The sequence below is a fragment of the Coptis chinensis genome, chromosome 6, assembly GCF_015680905.1.
Source record: "Coptis chinensis isolate HL-2020 chromosome 6, ASM1568090v1, whole genome shotgun sequence".
NCBI lineage: Eukaryota > Viridiplantae > Streptophyta > Magnoliopsida > Ranunculales > Ranunculaceae > Coptis > Coptis chinensis.
This window is the reverse complement of record NC_141461.1, coordinates 88884510-88899931: the sequence shown is the minus strand read 5'-3', so window position 1 is coordinate 88899931 and position 15422 is coordinate 88884510.

Sequence of the window (15422 nt, the reverse complement as noted above, 5' to 3'; positions counted from 1 at the left end):
AAAAACATTTAGATTCCTCTAGTGCCTCTTGCAATTTCAAACCGCCATTTTTTCACAAAAACTAATACCAAACCAACCCATTTTGACGTAAGATTATCTGCACACAATGATATTATATTAGACCACAAAAAAAAAATGAAAACAAAAAATATAATAGTTTCGTCACGACAAAATTAAAATCCGGTGAACTATTAACAATTATGTTAAGTTTAAATTGTACCCAAGATCAGTCTAACTAAAAGTTCTGACTTAGACAATATGAAAAAACAAAAATTCTAAAGTAACACACAAATTGAACCGAATTTCATAAACACACTGATGTGGCAAAGGTTATGTCTACCCAAATCTCAAATAATTACATACCTAAGATAAGATACGCGACTTTTATAGTAAAAAATTCGACAGAGTCTCCTCTGTATTTTCAACATTTCATAAATACAATAATCTGTCATAACCTGAAAATCACAATAATATATTTCACAAGACGGTGAAAACCTCATATTCCATTTACCAAAATTGAAGGGACTATATGCAACCTAAAACATGATATGGAAGCTTATTCATTCCGATCAAACAACACTAACACATATCAGAAAATAGTTAAATTCATAAATCATACTACATTGAAGGAGGACCACCAAGCTTCTCCATGAGATAGTCCAACTGGCGTTGTTGTTGTTGAATTTGCGCCTGGTGTGTTGCTTGTGTCTCTTGAGCTGCTTCTTTCCATCCTCGCAACTCTTCTAACTGAGACTCTGCCTCCTCTGCTCTTGCTCTCAACTGATCCACATCTGGGTGCTCATATCCAGCCACACGTTTACGGGATGGGGGTGCCTCGCCATGTCCAAGACCACGTTTATAACCAGGTCTTACACCCAAGACTTCATCAAAATCTCTTCTTCGGTCAAAGGGTTAGAACCTTCCGTGTAGGTTGATTTTGTAGTTCCACCATTCTCTCTCGAAAAGAAAAACAAATAGATATAACTATCTCACAAAAGTATGATTTAGCTAACTTAAAGGGTAAGTACGAGTTAATTACATAATTATTTTCTGCTTCATGAGAAACCCAGCCTTTTTTCTCACTGAAATGAGTCTTACGATATAGTGCGATCATCCCAGCCTCTTGTTGAGTCTCGGGATCAACCGACTGTGTCATTTTAAAAGACAGACAAAATTCCAAAGTTAGTACTAACAAGAAAACTATTTATAATATCTAAAATTAATTAATTAAGTGTACCATGTCAGCACGGATCCGCACAAAAGATTTTGAACCAAAGACAATGGTTGTGACGAGGCATGATGGGTCAGTATTGGTTATCGCATTACTAACATCCTGGGTTAAAACAAATAAACAATGCATCATAAAAAGAACTATTATAATGTGTATAAGTACAACAACCAACCCTTTAGCACTACCACTTCCCACATTGAATTTGGCCGCCATAACCTCTTCTTTAAAAAGAGGAGTAAACTCACTTACCTTGAACTTATCTGTTTCCCACAGATCGCACCATCTCTCCCAAGACTCTTGTGATACACCATCAAATGGGTGTTGACGTTTGTTCACATTATTTGGAATGCTCACGTAGTACTTGTGAAGGGCACACCTATGATCTCTGAAACGATCCCTAATATAATTATTAACAGTAGTTTCGACATGTGGTAGATGGATGTCCATGTCAAACTTTTCCTACAAAAACAAATAAAATAAAATACAGACAAAGATATCATAAAGACGTAATTTTCAGCACGATGCTTTAAAGAGTTTAGTAAAAGAAACAATTAATAAGCAAACATCAATTACCAAAACAAGCTTGTGAAGACTTTTCCTTTGATCATCAGTCACGTCTTTCCAGTAATGGGCAAAAGGCGGTATTCTAAACCTAGCAATGACGCCAAGCTCAGTGATCCACTGTTGGCTCCAATTGCATACAGGCCTATCTTTCCCAATAGCAATCTCTATCCTCGGTTTTCCACCCCCTTGTGCTAAGTGGTTCTTAAGAATTAGGTTTTGGGTCTTCTTTCTAGGCTCACGTTTTTTAGCTTTCATAATTATTTAGAAGACAAGATATTTGTTAGTAAGTATTGTACCAACACTAGCAGAACCGTAAAAGATTAGTATGAAGAAGAATAGTACAAAATTAAGAAAGAATTATACCAACACTAGAACCATCTTGCTGGCCGAAAGTGCCTCGAGACTGTGATGTAACACTAGCACGCTAGCGACCAGTGCCATAGCTACACCAAAGCAAATTAAATAGTAATACTTTTAAACAAAAGGCAATAAAAGAAGAATAAGAATAGTACAATATCAAAAGGCAATAGAAGAAAAGGTTCCCGAAAGTTTGGACCTGTTTAATATTTACTTCAAGCAAAGAGTAAATCACACCTATAATCAGATCATATTCATGATTCAAAGTTAATATCAAATATTAATGAATCTCTATAGAAAGGATAATCAACATGAACCCTCGAGGGTTTACGAAGTAACTAGCAACCTACAATGTCTTTGTGAGTAATGAAAACTTCAAGTCACATCTTAACCTTTACATGTGTAAGTAATACCGCACATGTTAGCACGATACAACCTCCAAATACTTACATTAGGACAGACAAGGTCCTATCCAAATCAAGGCGTGTCTTTGATTGAAAACCATGGGAGGGCATGAAATTCGACTCTATTCATCGGGGTCAAGACACTAAAAGGCGACTGTTCCACAAAGACAATATCCAACCGGACTTCACCCACGGCTCTCAATAAGTATAATAACTCACATCACACTCTGTGTTTTCCCTTCTTGAGAGCTCCAGCAACACCCAAAGATAAAGGTCCACTTATTCTTAATCTATATTTCTACAAGATATTGATGGGAGTATCTGCCCGCTATCTGTAAATAAACAAGAAAGCCATGCAATCCAGAAACCAGGGATCCTCTATGTTCATTACCTCAACAAACATATGATAGTTTTACCGTTGAGATACTCTGTTGGATATTGTACAGTCATATCTTAATAATCAAGTTTTGACGACACAAATCAATAAAAATTGGTGAATCAAGTAGGCACTAGAGTCTCTTTAAACATCAAATCCTTCAGATATTCAAATTTTGTTGCTTCCACGAATATACGATTGATTCCCAACTCATCGCTAAGTACAAATATTGGTACTACAATTCCCTGCAACTATCCAGATATGCACTACACAGGAAGAGAATCGCCTAAAAGCTGGTATACCCCGAGAAGTTGCTTTGATTCCAGGGACCTAGACACTGCATGCCAAGGAAGAGACTCTGCTTGTCAACGAACATAACACTGCATGCCGAGGAAGAGACTGCGATTCAGGGGACCCGAGACAACTGCGGTCCGGTCGACCGCGGAGAAATGAAGGAACACTAGGTTTCATTATCCAGAAGTTTACCCTTCTTTCTTGTAGGCAGATAACCCGTTGGGTTGGCAACCCAGATTAACTAAACACTCGCGCAACTTCCCTCAGGAAAGACTTTCTCTAATCCCCGAACATCCAGGGGGGAGCACTTGTATCATTATACGATGCATAGGTTACTACCTTGATTCATTTGATTTTCTCACCCAAAGGCGGGTGTTGGTCTGTCAAGGATGGACATAGATGCCCCCTTTTTTACTGAAAGTTGATCCCAAAACGCCAGGTTCTAACATAACATCTATTACTTAAGATTCTATAACGAGTAGATACTTCCGCAGAAAGATAATCGAGATTGGATCTTGTACGAAGGTAGACTTCACATATCAGCAGTACCACTAAACTTAAGAGATGAACATATCCAATATAAAAAAGCTCCCCTGAACATAATAGGTTGGTTCATAATAGGTTGGAGACGATTCATATTTCTAACAGTCAAAAACCATAATGAACAAGGCATTATACTAGATATGCAAAACTTCATGACAAAAAGCAAAGATAAACAAAAGACATTTGAAGTAAAGAAAAAGGTTTCCTAAGCTTATGTATTCTCTAATCGTCCTATGACCAAGGTATAGATAGAGATATGCGCTGAAAAAAGTAAAAAAAGGAAGAGAGAGAGAGATTGCATATTTTATAGGAAAGAAGGAAAATGCCGGTCATCTGAGTGAGAAAAGTTGAAATGGGAATACAATATCACGGTGATTGGTTGGATGGACATCTTAAAAGAAAGCCGACACGAAACAGGTGACTAAAGCTTTGAAGGGGAATTGAAGGAGCAACAGAACACAGGGGATGGATTTCAGTTTTGGATTCTCGAGAGTGAACCTTGTTGAGTTCTTTCTCCGCATTTCATTTCAAAGATATTCAAAGAGTTGTACTAAACTGTCGTCAGAAAACTATCACGAAGATCATTCGCGACAATATGTTAGCTTACTCCCAAGTCCCAAACACACCCAAATTTCCTTGAAGGGGATGGGGTTGAGGAGAAGAGGCAGCAGACTTAATGATGAGATATAGGTAAGTCGATCGTAAACTAATGGCGGTAACTATTTAACAAAATCTTTCATGAAAGCGGTTATTTTCGGTGAGAGAGGTTCTCAATGGGAGCATATGCAAAAATAAAAGGACGAGAACAAAACACAAACAAGATATGTATCACCTCCCAAACGATAGCTTCAAAATTCAAATGATTAATCGTTGTCTCTTGTTCATATGATAAACCACGGTACAAAAAAACACAAGGAGAAAACTACTTTCAAAAGAAAGAAACTACTCACATGAAAATGTGAAGTGCACGAGACTCAAAAAGATTGCACTGGGAATTGGACAAAAAAAAAAACATTCCCCAAACCAGATCACATCTATCCCTTGAGCAATAACTTCGACACTGTTAAAGTCACTACTTGAAACAAAATATAGAGATGCCACTCTTGATATGCATTATCGACAAATCCCCATTGAGAATGAGTTATATTGTTAACATTTTAAAGATATCATCCTCAGATCTTTATGCACATTATTTTTAGGAGTAAATAATTTGCTAAAAGCAGACGCGATGAGACTTTCATCTCAAGTTTATTATCCAAAATTCTAGGAAAAAAATGTAAACACAATTTGCACTAAAAAATCTTAGAACAATGGCAAAAGGGAACTTACCAAGATACAAAGAATTCAAATGTGAAGTGGTGGACCATATTCCACAATTCATTTATTAGAGTTATCTGAATCGAAGCTTTTTCGGGGATCAGATATGACCAAATAAAACGCGAACTCCACGAGCTTATATATAGTAAGAAAAACACAATATATCATGTATTGCCACATGTGCACACTATGAGGTGTTGCTACTAGTAAAAACATCGCTAGTAAGTAAGACAACACATAATGTTAGAACCATTATAGCTTTAACGGACTAGTCTAGTGAAGGACAAAAAAAAATGACAACTAACACGAAACACAAAAATGTAGAGATACCATAACAAAGAGAGAAGGGGTTATGAACCATCAAATGTGGCCATTAACACATAGTTAAGAACCGACAACTAACACGAAACACAAAGTGGACACTAGAGAGTACAATACTTTTTAAACAAAAGGCAATAAAAGAAGAGTAAGAAGAGTACAATATCAAAAGGCAATAAAACGAAGCCTACAAGTATGAATGTGTGATATACATTTATAAGTATTTGAGAAATATATATTTTTATAGAAGAAAAATAACAAGCTTTTACATTGATTATGATTAATCAAAATCAGTATCATTATCACTCGAAAGAATCTCCTCTTCAGTACAATATTCTATCAATGTATCATCTTCTTCAGTGTCATAGTCATTGGTCATAATTGTATCATCAGTCTGGTTAGTGTCCACAATATTGTTAAAGACCTTATTTGCATCAGCCTCTTCAGCCTCATCTAGGTTCACATCATCTCTATTCATTTGCACAAGCGTAACTTCATCACTTAGAATTTCATCAACTATGAGTTGCTCCTCTTGTTGATAAGTCTCAAAGATTCTCGATGTACTCCGATTTCTTCCTCTTTCTCTAGAACATCAAACGTGTTCCTATGAACTATCTTCTGTGCAACTTGCCAATCACCATGCAATTTGGTGTCTGCCACATAGAATACTTGACTTGTTTGTGTGGCCAACACAAATGGATCATCTTTATACCACTTCCTAGACACATTAACACTAATGAAATATCTATCTACATGGATTCCTATTTTTTGTTACTAACATCCCACCAATCACACTTGAAAAGCCAAACTCGTTTCCCAAATATATATTCTAACTCTATAACATCCCGGGGACACCATAAAAGTCGATATCATTTGATTGGTCATCCCCTTTAACAACCACACCACTATTTTGAGTCCGTAGAGTTTTCTCACGATCCTTGGTATGAAACCTAATTCCATTGATAATGCAACCACTATATCGAGTCACACGATGATCGGGACCGCATGATAGTGAATATAAATCATCGGTTGCCTTGGGAGATTTCTCATAGTACAGTTGTTCCATCTATCAAATGGAAAAAAAATAATAATAATAATTTAAGATCTTTCGTAATCGAGTGAACCTAACTACATGTCAACTTAATTTAACACTTACGCGAGCCCGGAACCATTCAACAAAATGTTGTTCCTACCTTTTTTCCAAATCATGATAGCTGTGCTTTTGTAGCTCAACCATATGCTCACTGCAAAATGAGTATTATTATCTTTCGTGATTGATTTAACACAAGCTACACACGACACATCTAATCAGAAAAGACACTTACTCTAAATATGATGATATTTCTTCTAAATTGTTTAACACATAATATGAGCCTTGTTGAAATCCTTTGAACTCATTGTTATATAATTCAAAGCTCCCAATGGTCTAACATTATGTGAGAAAACATGCAACCCCTTGGTTTGTTTCACTTGACCACCATCGTAGTTACGATCTTTACGGTTGAACCGCGTTTCAATTCCTTGGAGATACATTGAACAAAAAGTGAGACATTCTGAGTCAATGTACGCTTCTGCAATGGAACCTTCTGGGTGTGCCCTATTACGAACATATTGTTTGAGAGTTTTGAGAAATCTGCGATAAAGTGTTATATAAGCAAAGTTAGATGAGGTATCAAAGTATGATAGTATTTTAGCACCAAAATGAGTATAATATAGTTTATGAACATCACCTCTCAATAGGATACATCCACTGGTATTGTACAGGTCCACCAACTATTGCCTCACGAGGCAAGTGGACTGCCAAGTGGACCATGACATCAAAGAATGCTGGTGGAAAAATCAATTCGAGCTTACAAAGTATCACTGCAATGTCCTTTTCCAATTTCTTGAGTATTTCTACTTTTAACGTTTTGCAACAAAGCTCTCTAAAGAAGAATCCTAGTTCAATTAGAGCAGAAGATACATCACTAGCCAAAAAACCACGAAGTGCAACTGGGAGAACTCGTTGTAAAAGTACATGACAATCATGACTCTTGGATCCATGTACTTTTGGTCACCGTAACATTTACACATAGAGAAATGTTTGATGCATAACCATCTGGAAACTTCACCGTTTTCAACCACTTCATAAAAAATCCTTCTTCAAAGAAGAGACAATGTATAACATGCGGGGGTACAACAAATTTATTACCCCTTGGAATTAGATGCAACTCTTGTCTAATACCCAATTCGCCAAATCCAACCGAAGCTTTTTTTGAATCTTTTGTCTTCCCATCTAGGTTCAACAATGTCCCTAAAACACTTTCACAAATATTCTTCTCTGTGTGCATAACATCAATGTTGTGGGGTAATTTAAGGGTACGCCAATAGGGTAATCGAAAAAATATGCTATGTTTTGTCCAGTTCAACTCAGTCTCAGTACGCTTCCTCTTCTTGTATTCTGAATGTTTTCCATACCCTTATTCCTCAACATGTTCTAACTACTTTAACACATCTTCCCCAGTCAACTTGTTTGGAGGCAACCTGCTCCAATTGTTTCCACTGAATAACTGCCTAGCACGCTTTGTCAAAGGATGTCGTGGCTGCAAAAACCTACAATGGTTCATATAACATAACTTCCTGCCATTTTTCAAGTACATAGAACATGTATCCTTGTTGCAAGTTGGACATGCTAGTTTGCCTTTTGTAGACCAACCGGATAAATTAGCAAATGCAGGAAAGTCATTTATAATCCATAGTAATGCAAACGTGCAACGAAATGTTTGTTTCATTCACGACATCATTATGTATCCACACCATGTACCCACAACTCTTTCAGTTCCTCTATTAATGGCTATAAATACACATCAATGTCATTTCCAGGAGCTTTAGGCCCAAGGATAAGGAGAGACATGAAAATGAATGGCACTTTCATACATTTCAAGGGGCATATTATACGGCATAAAGCGATCGCGGCCACATGCTATAGATCTTCGCTCATGTCGGAAAAAGGGTTGAACCCGCCACTTGCTAGGCCAAGACGGACATTGCGGGCATCACTAGAAAACCACTCATGTTCCTTGTCAAACTCTTTCCAAGCTTCGTAATCGGCCAGGATGCGAAGTATATTCTCCTCCCTAACTCGCTTCTCCTTGTGCCATCTCATGTCCTCAGCGGTCATCCTCGACATAAATAACATTTGAAGTCTTGGCTTAAGTGGAAAATACCGTAATACTTTCTTTCGGTACTTTTTAGTCTTACCTTCATTAATTTTATACCTCGATGCATTGCAAGCAGGGGCAATTTTCAAGATCCTTGTTCTGCGCTGAGGAAGAGTGCACAATCATATTGGCATGCATGTATTGAGATATAACCTAGGGCCCAGATCCCGCAAAGTAATTGCTTAGCCTCATAGTGAGATTTTGGGAGCCTCTCACCTGCAGGTAGTCTTGACTTAACCAACGCAAGGACCATGTCAAAAGATTTGTTGCTCCAACGATTAATTATCTTCAAATGGAACATCTTCATGAGAAAATCCAGCGTGCTATATTTCTCGCACCCGGATAGAGAGGTTGGCGCGCCGTTCAAGAGTCTATCAAATGACATTGTAGTTCCATCACTCGTATTATGATGGCCAGCAAATGCATCCATGTCAGTTGCATCGGGTATGTAATTACTGCTAGCTTCCCCATGTTGGATGTCTGACGCCTGATTGTCTCTGTGTGTTGATTGTCTCACATCTTCAAGCATGTCATCCAAACCATCATAGCGTACACCTTCACCACCTAAATTAGTATCATCATCGTCGTCATCACTCGCCACTTCTAAAGGTTCTCCGTGGTATATCCAACAAGTATAATATTTGTCAAAACCATTATCATACAAATGATCTTTTACTTCTTGGAAGTGTCGGTATAATCCTATTATTGCACTTCTTGCATGGACAACGAGCCCTACCTGCACTGTCTAAATGATTGCTAGCAAGGACAATAAAATCCTTAATACCTTGGCCATATTCAATAGGCCTATGTGGCATATTCATCCAACTCTTATCCATATTTGATCCTATTTATCCATGAAAATAAACACCATCATTTGCATTGAAACAAAAGCAACTGTCCTATTTAACAAAAAATGGCATGCATTTAATTCATCAGGCTATATACTTAGGGTAATTCTACAATACTACATTTAAATAACTGGCTTTTATTATACTATATATGCATACATTGATCTCACACAACTATATTTATTAGGAGTGGGCTGTACAAACCAGAGATCAAAACACATGTCTACAAATAGTTCTAACAAACAAACACCAAAAGGATTAGGTAGTAATTACTAGCAACAAGAACACATAGCATAGTGGCAAACACAAAGTATCCATCATACAAAGTATGTAAACACAACCAAAGTCCTAAACTAATGAGTACAAAAGTTTGTTGTTAGTTTGAATCTCCTGTGATGCCAACAACTAAAGCTACTGGTTTGTTGTTAGTTTGAATCTCCATTTCAAACGCACAGTGATAGAGGACAAGCTGAGATGGGCTAATATTTAATAATACTTGTATTCCAGGCCTGTGTGGGAATATTCAGGACTCCTTGATCATTTCATTCTACTAGTCATGTACTGAAGAAAAGGTGGGTGGTCCAATGATAATGCATGTATACTCCTTCATTTATACTAAGGTTTTATGCTCCCCAGTGGGATTTATCATTTCTGTTAAAATCAGTCCTAAACCCTTACGATGTAATTGGTAACGGGCCCATCCCTGTGCTCACGCTTTACCCACCATATCTTCCAACTAAGTGATAACCATTAGTCAAAAAAAAATGAAGAAGATCACATGATACATAGCATTAAAAGTATTGTAACTATTAATGACATAATTTCTTGATGATCTAGCAAGATACGAAGAACACATAAGAACCATCCATTACAAAAGGTCTGGCACAAAAGTACCTTCAGTATGGAAATGCTGTATCAGGACGTTTGTAGTGTGATATGCATTCCTGATCATACAAAGCTATCTGAATATGATAGTGATGCTATCAACTAGTATACTTGCGTGTTATCTAAATCATTTCCAGTACTTTTGAGGATTACAATGACAGGAGTTGGAAACTTTTACTCACATACCAAATATCTGATTCCTAATCCGGGACTCACTGATTTGGTTGAGGTGTGTTAATATGCATTTCACACTACTTTGGACTCGTCTAACCTAAAGGACAGATAATTATTGAATTCGACGCGGAAATGCTAAGAAACTACGCGGAACGAAGTTTCATTCCTCTAACTCACTATGAAGGCAATGTTCTTTAATTCACTTGAAAGTCAGATTTCTGAGAGGAGGCGTCTCTACTAAGGAGGTCATAATTTAGTGATAAGATGTTTTGAAAAGTGTGTTTACTATCTCCAATAGTTGTATCTTGATGCTTATTTTACATTTTTTTGCTGGGCACTGTTTTTGCCATAGAGCAAATTTTTCCCCTTCCAATTAAAAGATAAAAAAGAAGTTTCAAAAGTCGCAGACAAAAATAATAAAACTCATGAAGCAACAAGAATGAGTACATTTGTTGCTTCATGAGTTTTATTATTTTTGACGTGGATAACTAATAATAAAACTCAAAGATTTCTTGTATGCGTGAGATTACTATTCTGGCGTGTCCCCGTGTGTCGGAAATTAAAAAAAAAATTATAAAATCGGATACTTCAAATCGCGTATCCGACACGTATCGGAGCGTATCCGTGTCGGACACCGATACTTCACCCTTAGAGACGTATTGGTGGTTCATAGTCAGACATGGTATTTATACACAAACAGTCCTAAACTAATGAGTAAAAGAAAGTCGATTCACATGCATGTTGCCAATCAGCAAAAATTGTTTGACCAAAAATAAATTTATGAAGGACAAATCCTGAAAAAAGGGAGAAGCTCTAGACTGCAGCCAGACCACAAATCCCTTAAGCCAACCACACTACCAATTTCCACTGTGAGACCGAGTACATTCGCCTCCTTAACAGTGGTTATAAGCATAGTGACAAATCCAAATAATTTATACCACTCTGAATAACATCTGACTTCCAATACCACATTTAAATTCTCGCCTAAAGACATCAAAACCGAACCTAAACAAAAAGTATAAAACCTTCTCCCAATTCAGAACTGTAAACCATGGGAGTGAGTCATCGGTGTTCACCAGTAAAGGGTCCTTCCCCCTATCAGTTAGCAGGGAGTTAATAGAGACAGAAGTCTACCAGAGTTTACATAAAGTAGCATAAATTACTAAAATTATTCATCAAAAGGTAGCAATACTCTGAAACATAAGTTTAATATCAGAAGTGACCGATGGAAAAAACTATTACTACTGAGGCTTTGACTGTTACCAGAAGTGACCGATGAATATCTAACAACTTAACATAAAACGAACATGAAACTCCGCAAGTTCAAGAACAAATCAATTAAATTACTTAACAAATAAAAAATAGATCCGACCAACACAAGGTTTCCACTTTTGGGAGAGTCTTAAGATTTATCCAAACAATAGAAATAGAAATCAAGCTTAAAATTTCACGCAAGGCTTCACCTTTGTTTAATTTCAGAGAGAGGGAGAGAATTTCAGAGAGAGGGAGAGATAGAGAAGGCGTATGTACCTTAATTTCAGTGCTTCACCTTTTGTTAGCGCAAGGCTGATCATAGAGCTCCTATCTCTGTGTAAGAACCTGCGAAGCAATGCTTTATCAGATAACCAATAGTAAGGTAGGGGTTCTGGTAGTTGGGATTGACATAGCCTCACCTTCGCCACCTCAAGCCAAAGGTTGGTGTATTGATTCGGTTGGTTGCTGCGATTCAGTATTGAGAAAGATGAAGTGTGGGAGAAGGGGGGGAAAGACGGGTTTTAAATTAGCTTATTTTCTATTTTGGAGACTTAGGTTTCCTATTTAATTTTTCTTTTTGTTTTCTTAAAACAATGGGGGCGGCAATAGCTAAAAATATAGCGGGCTCGACCGAAAAATATAGCGCCATAAATAAATAAAAAATTGTCACTAAACTAATTAGATATTTTCCGACGATTATTTTGTCCCTAATATAAACTGAATTATAAAGTGGATTAGCGACGTATATTATGATGTGGTTGAAATACCATTAGTAGCAACGGTTCGAAAAAACGTCTATAATAAAATACAATCACCAATGCTAAAAAACGTAGCTAAATAGAAAATCAATTTACGTCATTGACTTCGTTGCCAAAATTCTATTTTCGTTTTACAAATACTGATTACCACTTTTGGCTACGCTAAAAACGTCACCAAAAATATTTTTCAAAAGCAAGTTAGAATAGTATGGGCAACGATTAAAAACGTCGCCAAAAGTGACCATTGGCTACGATATACTGTCGTCACTAAAACTTTTGTCGCCAAAGACCCTGTTTCTTGTAGTGATCCTCTTCAATTGAGGAAACGTTTGTAGAGTGTCCACGTGTCAAGGCTAATTAAGAAAAAATAGGAGATAAAATAAGAAACAAATATTTATCTTTATCCTTAAATATATATTATAACTATACCCTCACAAAGACTCCAGTTTTTTTTTAAACTCTATTACTAAATATAAAAGCAGTTTTTTTTTTAAACTCTATTATTAAATATAAAAAAGTATGATATAAATAAAGAAATAATCTCATCTAGAGTTTCACATACTCTCTAACTTTTTCTAAACACTATAGCTAATTATGAAAAAAAACAATCACATCTAGAGTTTCACAAAATCCCCAACTTTTCCTAAACAATATAGCTAATTACGAAAAAAAAAAATAGTAAACAAAAAACTAAATTGCTAAAAACAATAATTTCTACCGAAAACGATTTTTCTAAAACCCTTTCGATTTGATCATGCATCCATCTGTGTGATTTTTAGACATTTATTCATAGTTAAGGATTCAAAAAATCACAATTACGACCACAATAATTATGACATATTCCAATTCCTTATATATATATTATAGCTCTACCCTCTTCAATTGAGGAAGCGTTTCTAAAGTGTCCACGTGTCAAGTCTAATTAAGAAAAAATAGGAGATAAAATAGGAAACAAATATTTATCTTTATCCTTAGATATATATTATAACTATACCCTCACAAAGACTCCAGATTTTTTTAAACTCTATTACTAAATATAAAAGCAGTTTTTTCTAAACTCTATTACTAAATATAAAAAAGTATGATATAAATAAAGAAACAATCCCATCTAGAGTTTCACATACTCTCTAACTTTTTTCTAAACACTATAGCTAATTATGAAAAAACAATCACATCTAGAGTTTCACAAAATCTCTAACTTTTCCTAAACAATATAGCTAATTACGAAAAAAAAATAGTAAACAAAAAACTAAATTGCTAAAAACAATAATTTCTACCGAAAACGATTTTTCTAAAACCCTTTCGATTTGATGCGCCATCCACTGTGTGATTTAGAGATTTATTCATAGTTAAGGATTCAAAAAATCACAATTACGACCACAATAATTATGACATATTCCAATTCCTTATATATATATTATAGCTCTACCCTCTTCAATTGAGGAATCGTTTCTAGAGTGTCCACGTGTCAAGTCTAATTAAGAAAAAATAGGAGATAAAATAGGAAACAAATATTTATCTTTATCCTTAGATATATACTATAACTATACCCTCACAAAGACTCCAGTTCTTTTTAAACTCTATTACTAAATATAAAAGCAGCTTTTTCTAAACTCTATTACTAAATATAAAAAAGTATGATATAAATAAATAAACAATCCCATCTAGAGTTTCACATACTCTCTAACTTTTTCTAAACACTATAGCTAATTATGAAAAAACAATCAAATCTAGAGTTTCACAAAATCTCTAACTTTTCCTAAACAATATAGCTAATTACGAAAAAAAAAATAGTAAACAAAAAACTAAATTGCTAAAAACAATAATTTCCACCGAAAACGATTTTTCTAAAACCCTTTCGATTTGATCGCCATTCAATTGTGTGATTTAGACATTTATTCATAGTTAAGGATTCAAAAAATCACAATTATGACCACAATAATTATGACATATTCCAATTCCTTATATATATATATATATATATATATATATATATATATATATATATATATATATATATATATATATATATATATATATATATATATATTATAGTTACACCCCCTCACCAATCTATTTTTTGGAACACTTGCAGGGACTCCAGTTTTTTCTAAACTCTATTACTACTTATAAAAAAGTAGGATATAAATAAGAAAACAATCTCATATAAAGTTTCATAGAGTTTCTAACTTTTCCTAAACACTATAACTAATTACGAAAAAAACAATTCCATCTAGAGTTTCACAAAAATAATCCCATCTAGAGTTTCATAGAGTCTCCAACTTTTTTGAAAAAATATAGCTAATTACGGAAAAAAAAATATGAAACAAAAAAACTAAATTGCTAAAAACAATAGTTTCCACTGAAAACAATTTTCCTAAAACCCTTTCGATTTGATGCGTCATCCACAATGGGATTTAAACATTTATTCATAGTTAAGGATTCCAAAAATCACAATTCTTGTCACAATAATTACGGCAGATTCCAATTAAATTTATAAATTTATAAATTTTCAACACTATATATATATCACAATTCTGGCCACAATATATATATAATTCAAAGGAATAACGAGATTCAGTTAAAGTGGAAGTTGGGCTTAAATAAATTATATACCAAACCAAAACAAATTACATGTGAAAAATTAAATTATACAAAAAATAACATCACAAAATATATAATAGAAAATGGAAAAAAAATAACGGCAAAGCAATAATGACAAATATTTCAAAACATATATAATACTGAATGAAACTAACGTCAAAGAACAATTAATGAGGAACCGAAAACTAGATGCAAATGCATCGAACTAACCTCAAATAATATTTAACGGGAAATCAGAAACTAGATGCAAATACAAGCATTAAACTAATCTTAAAAAGTAATTAATAGAAAATCG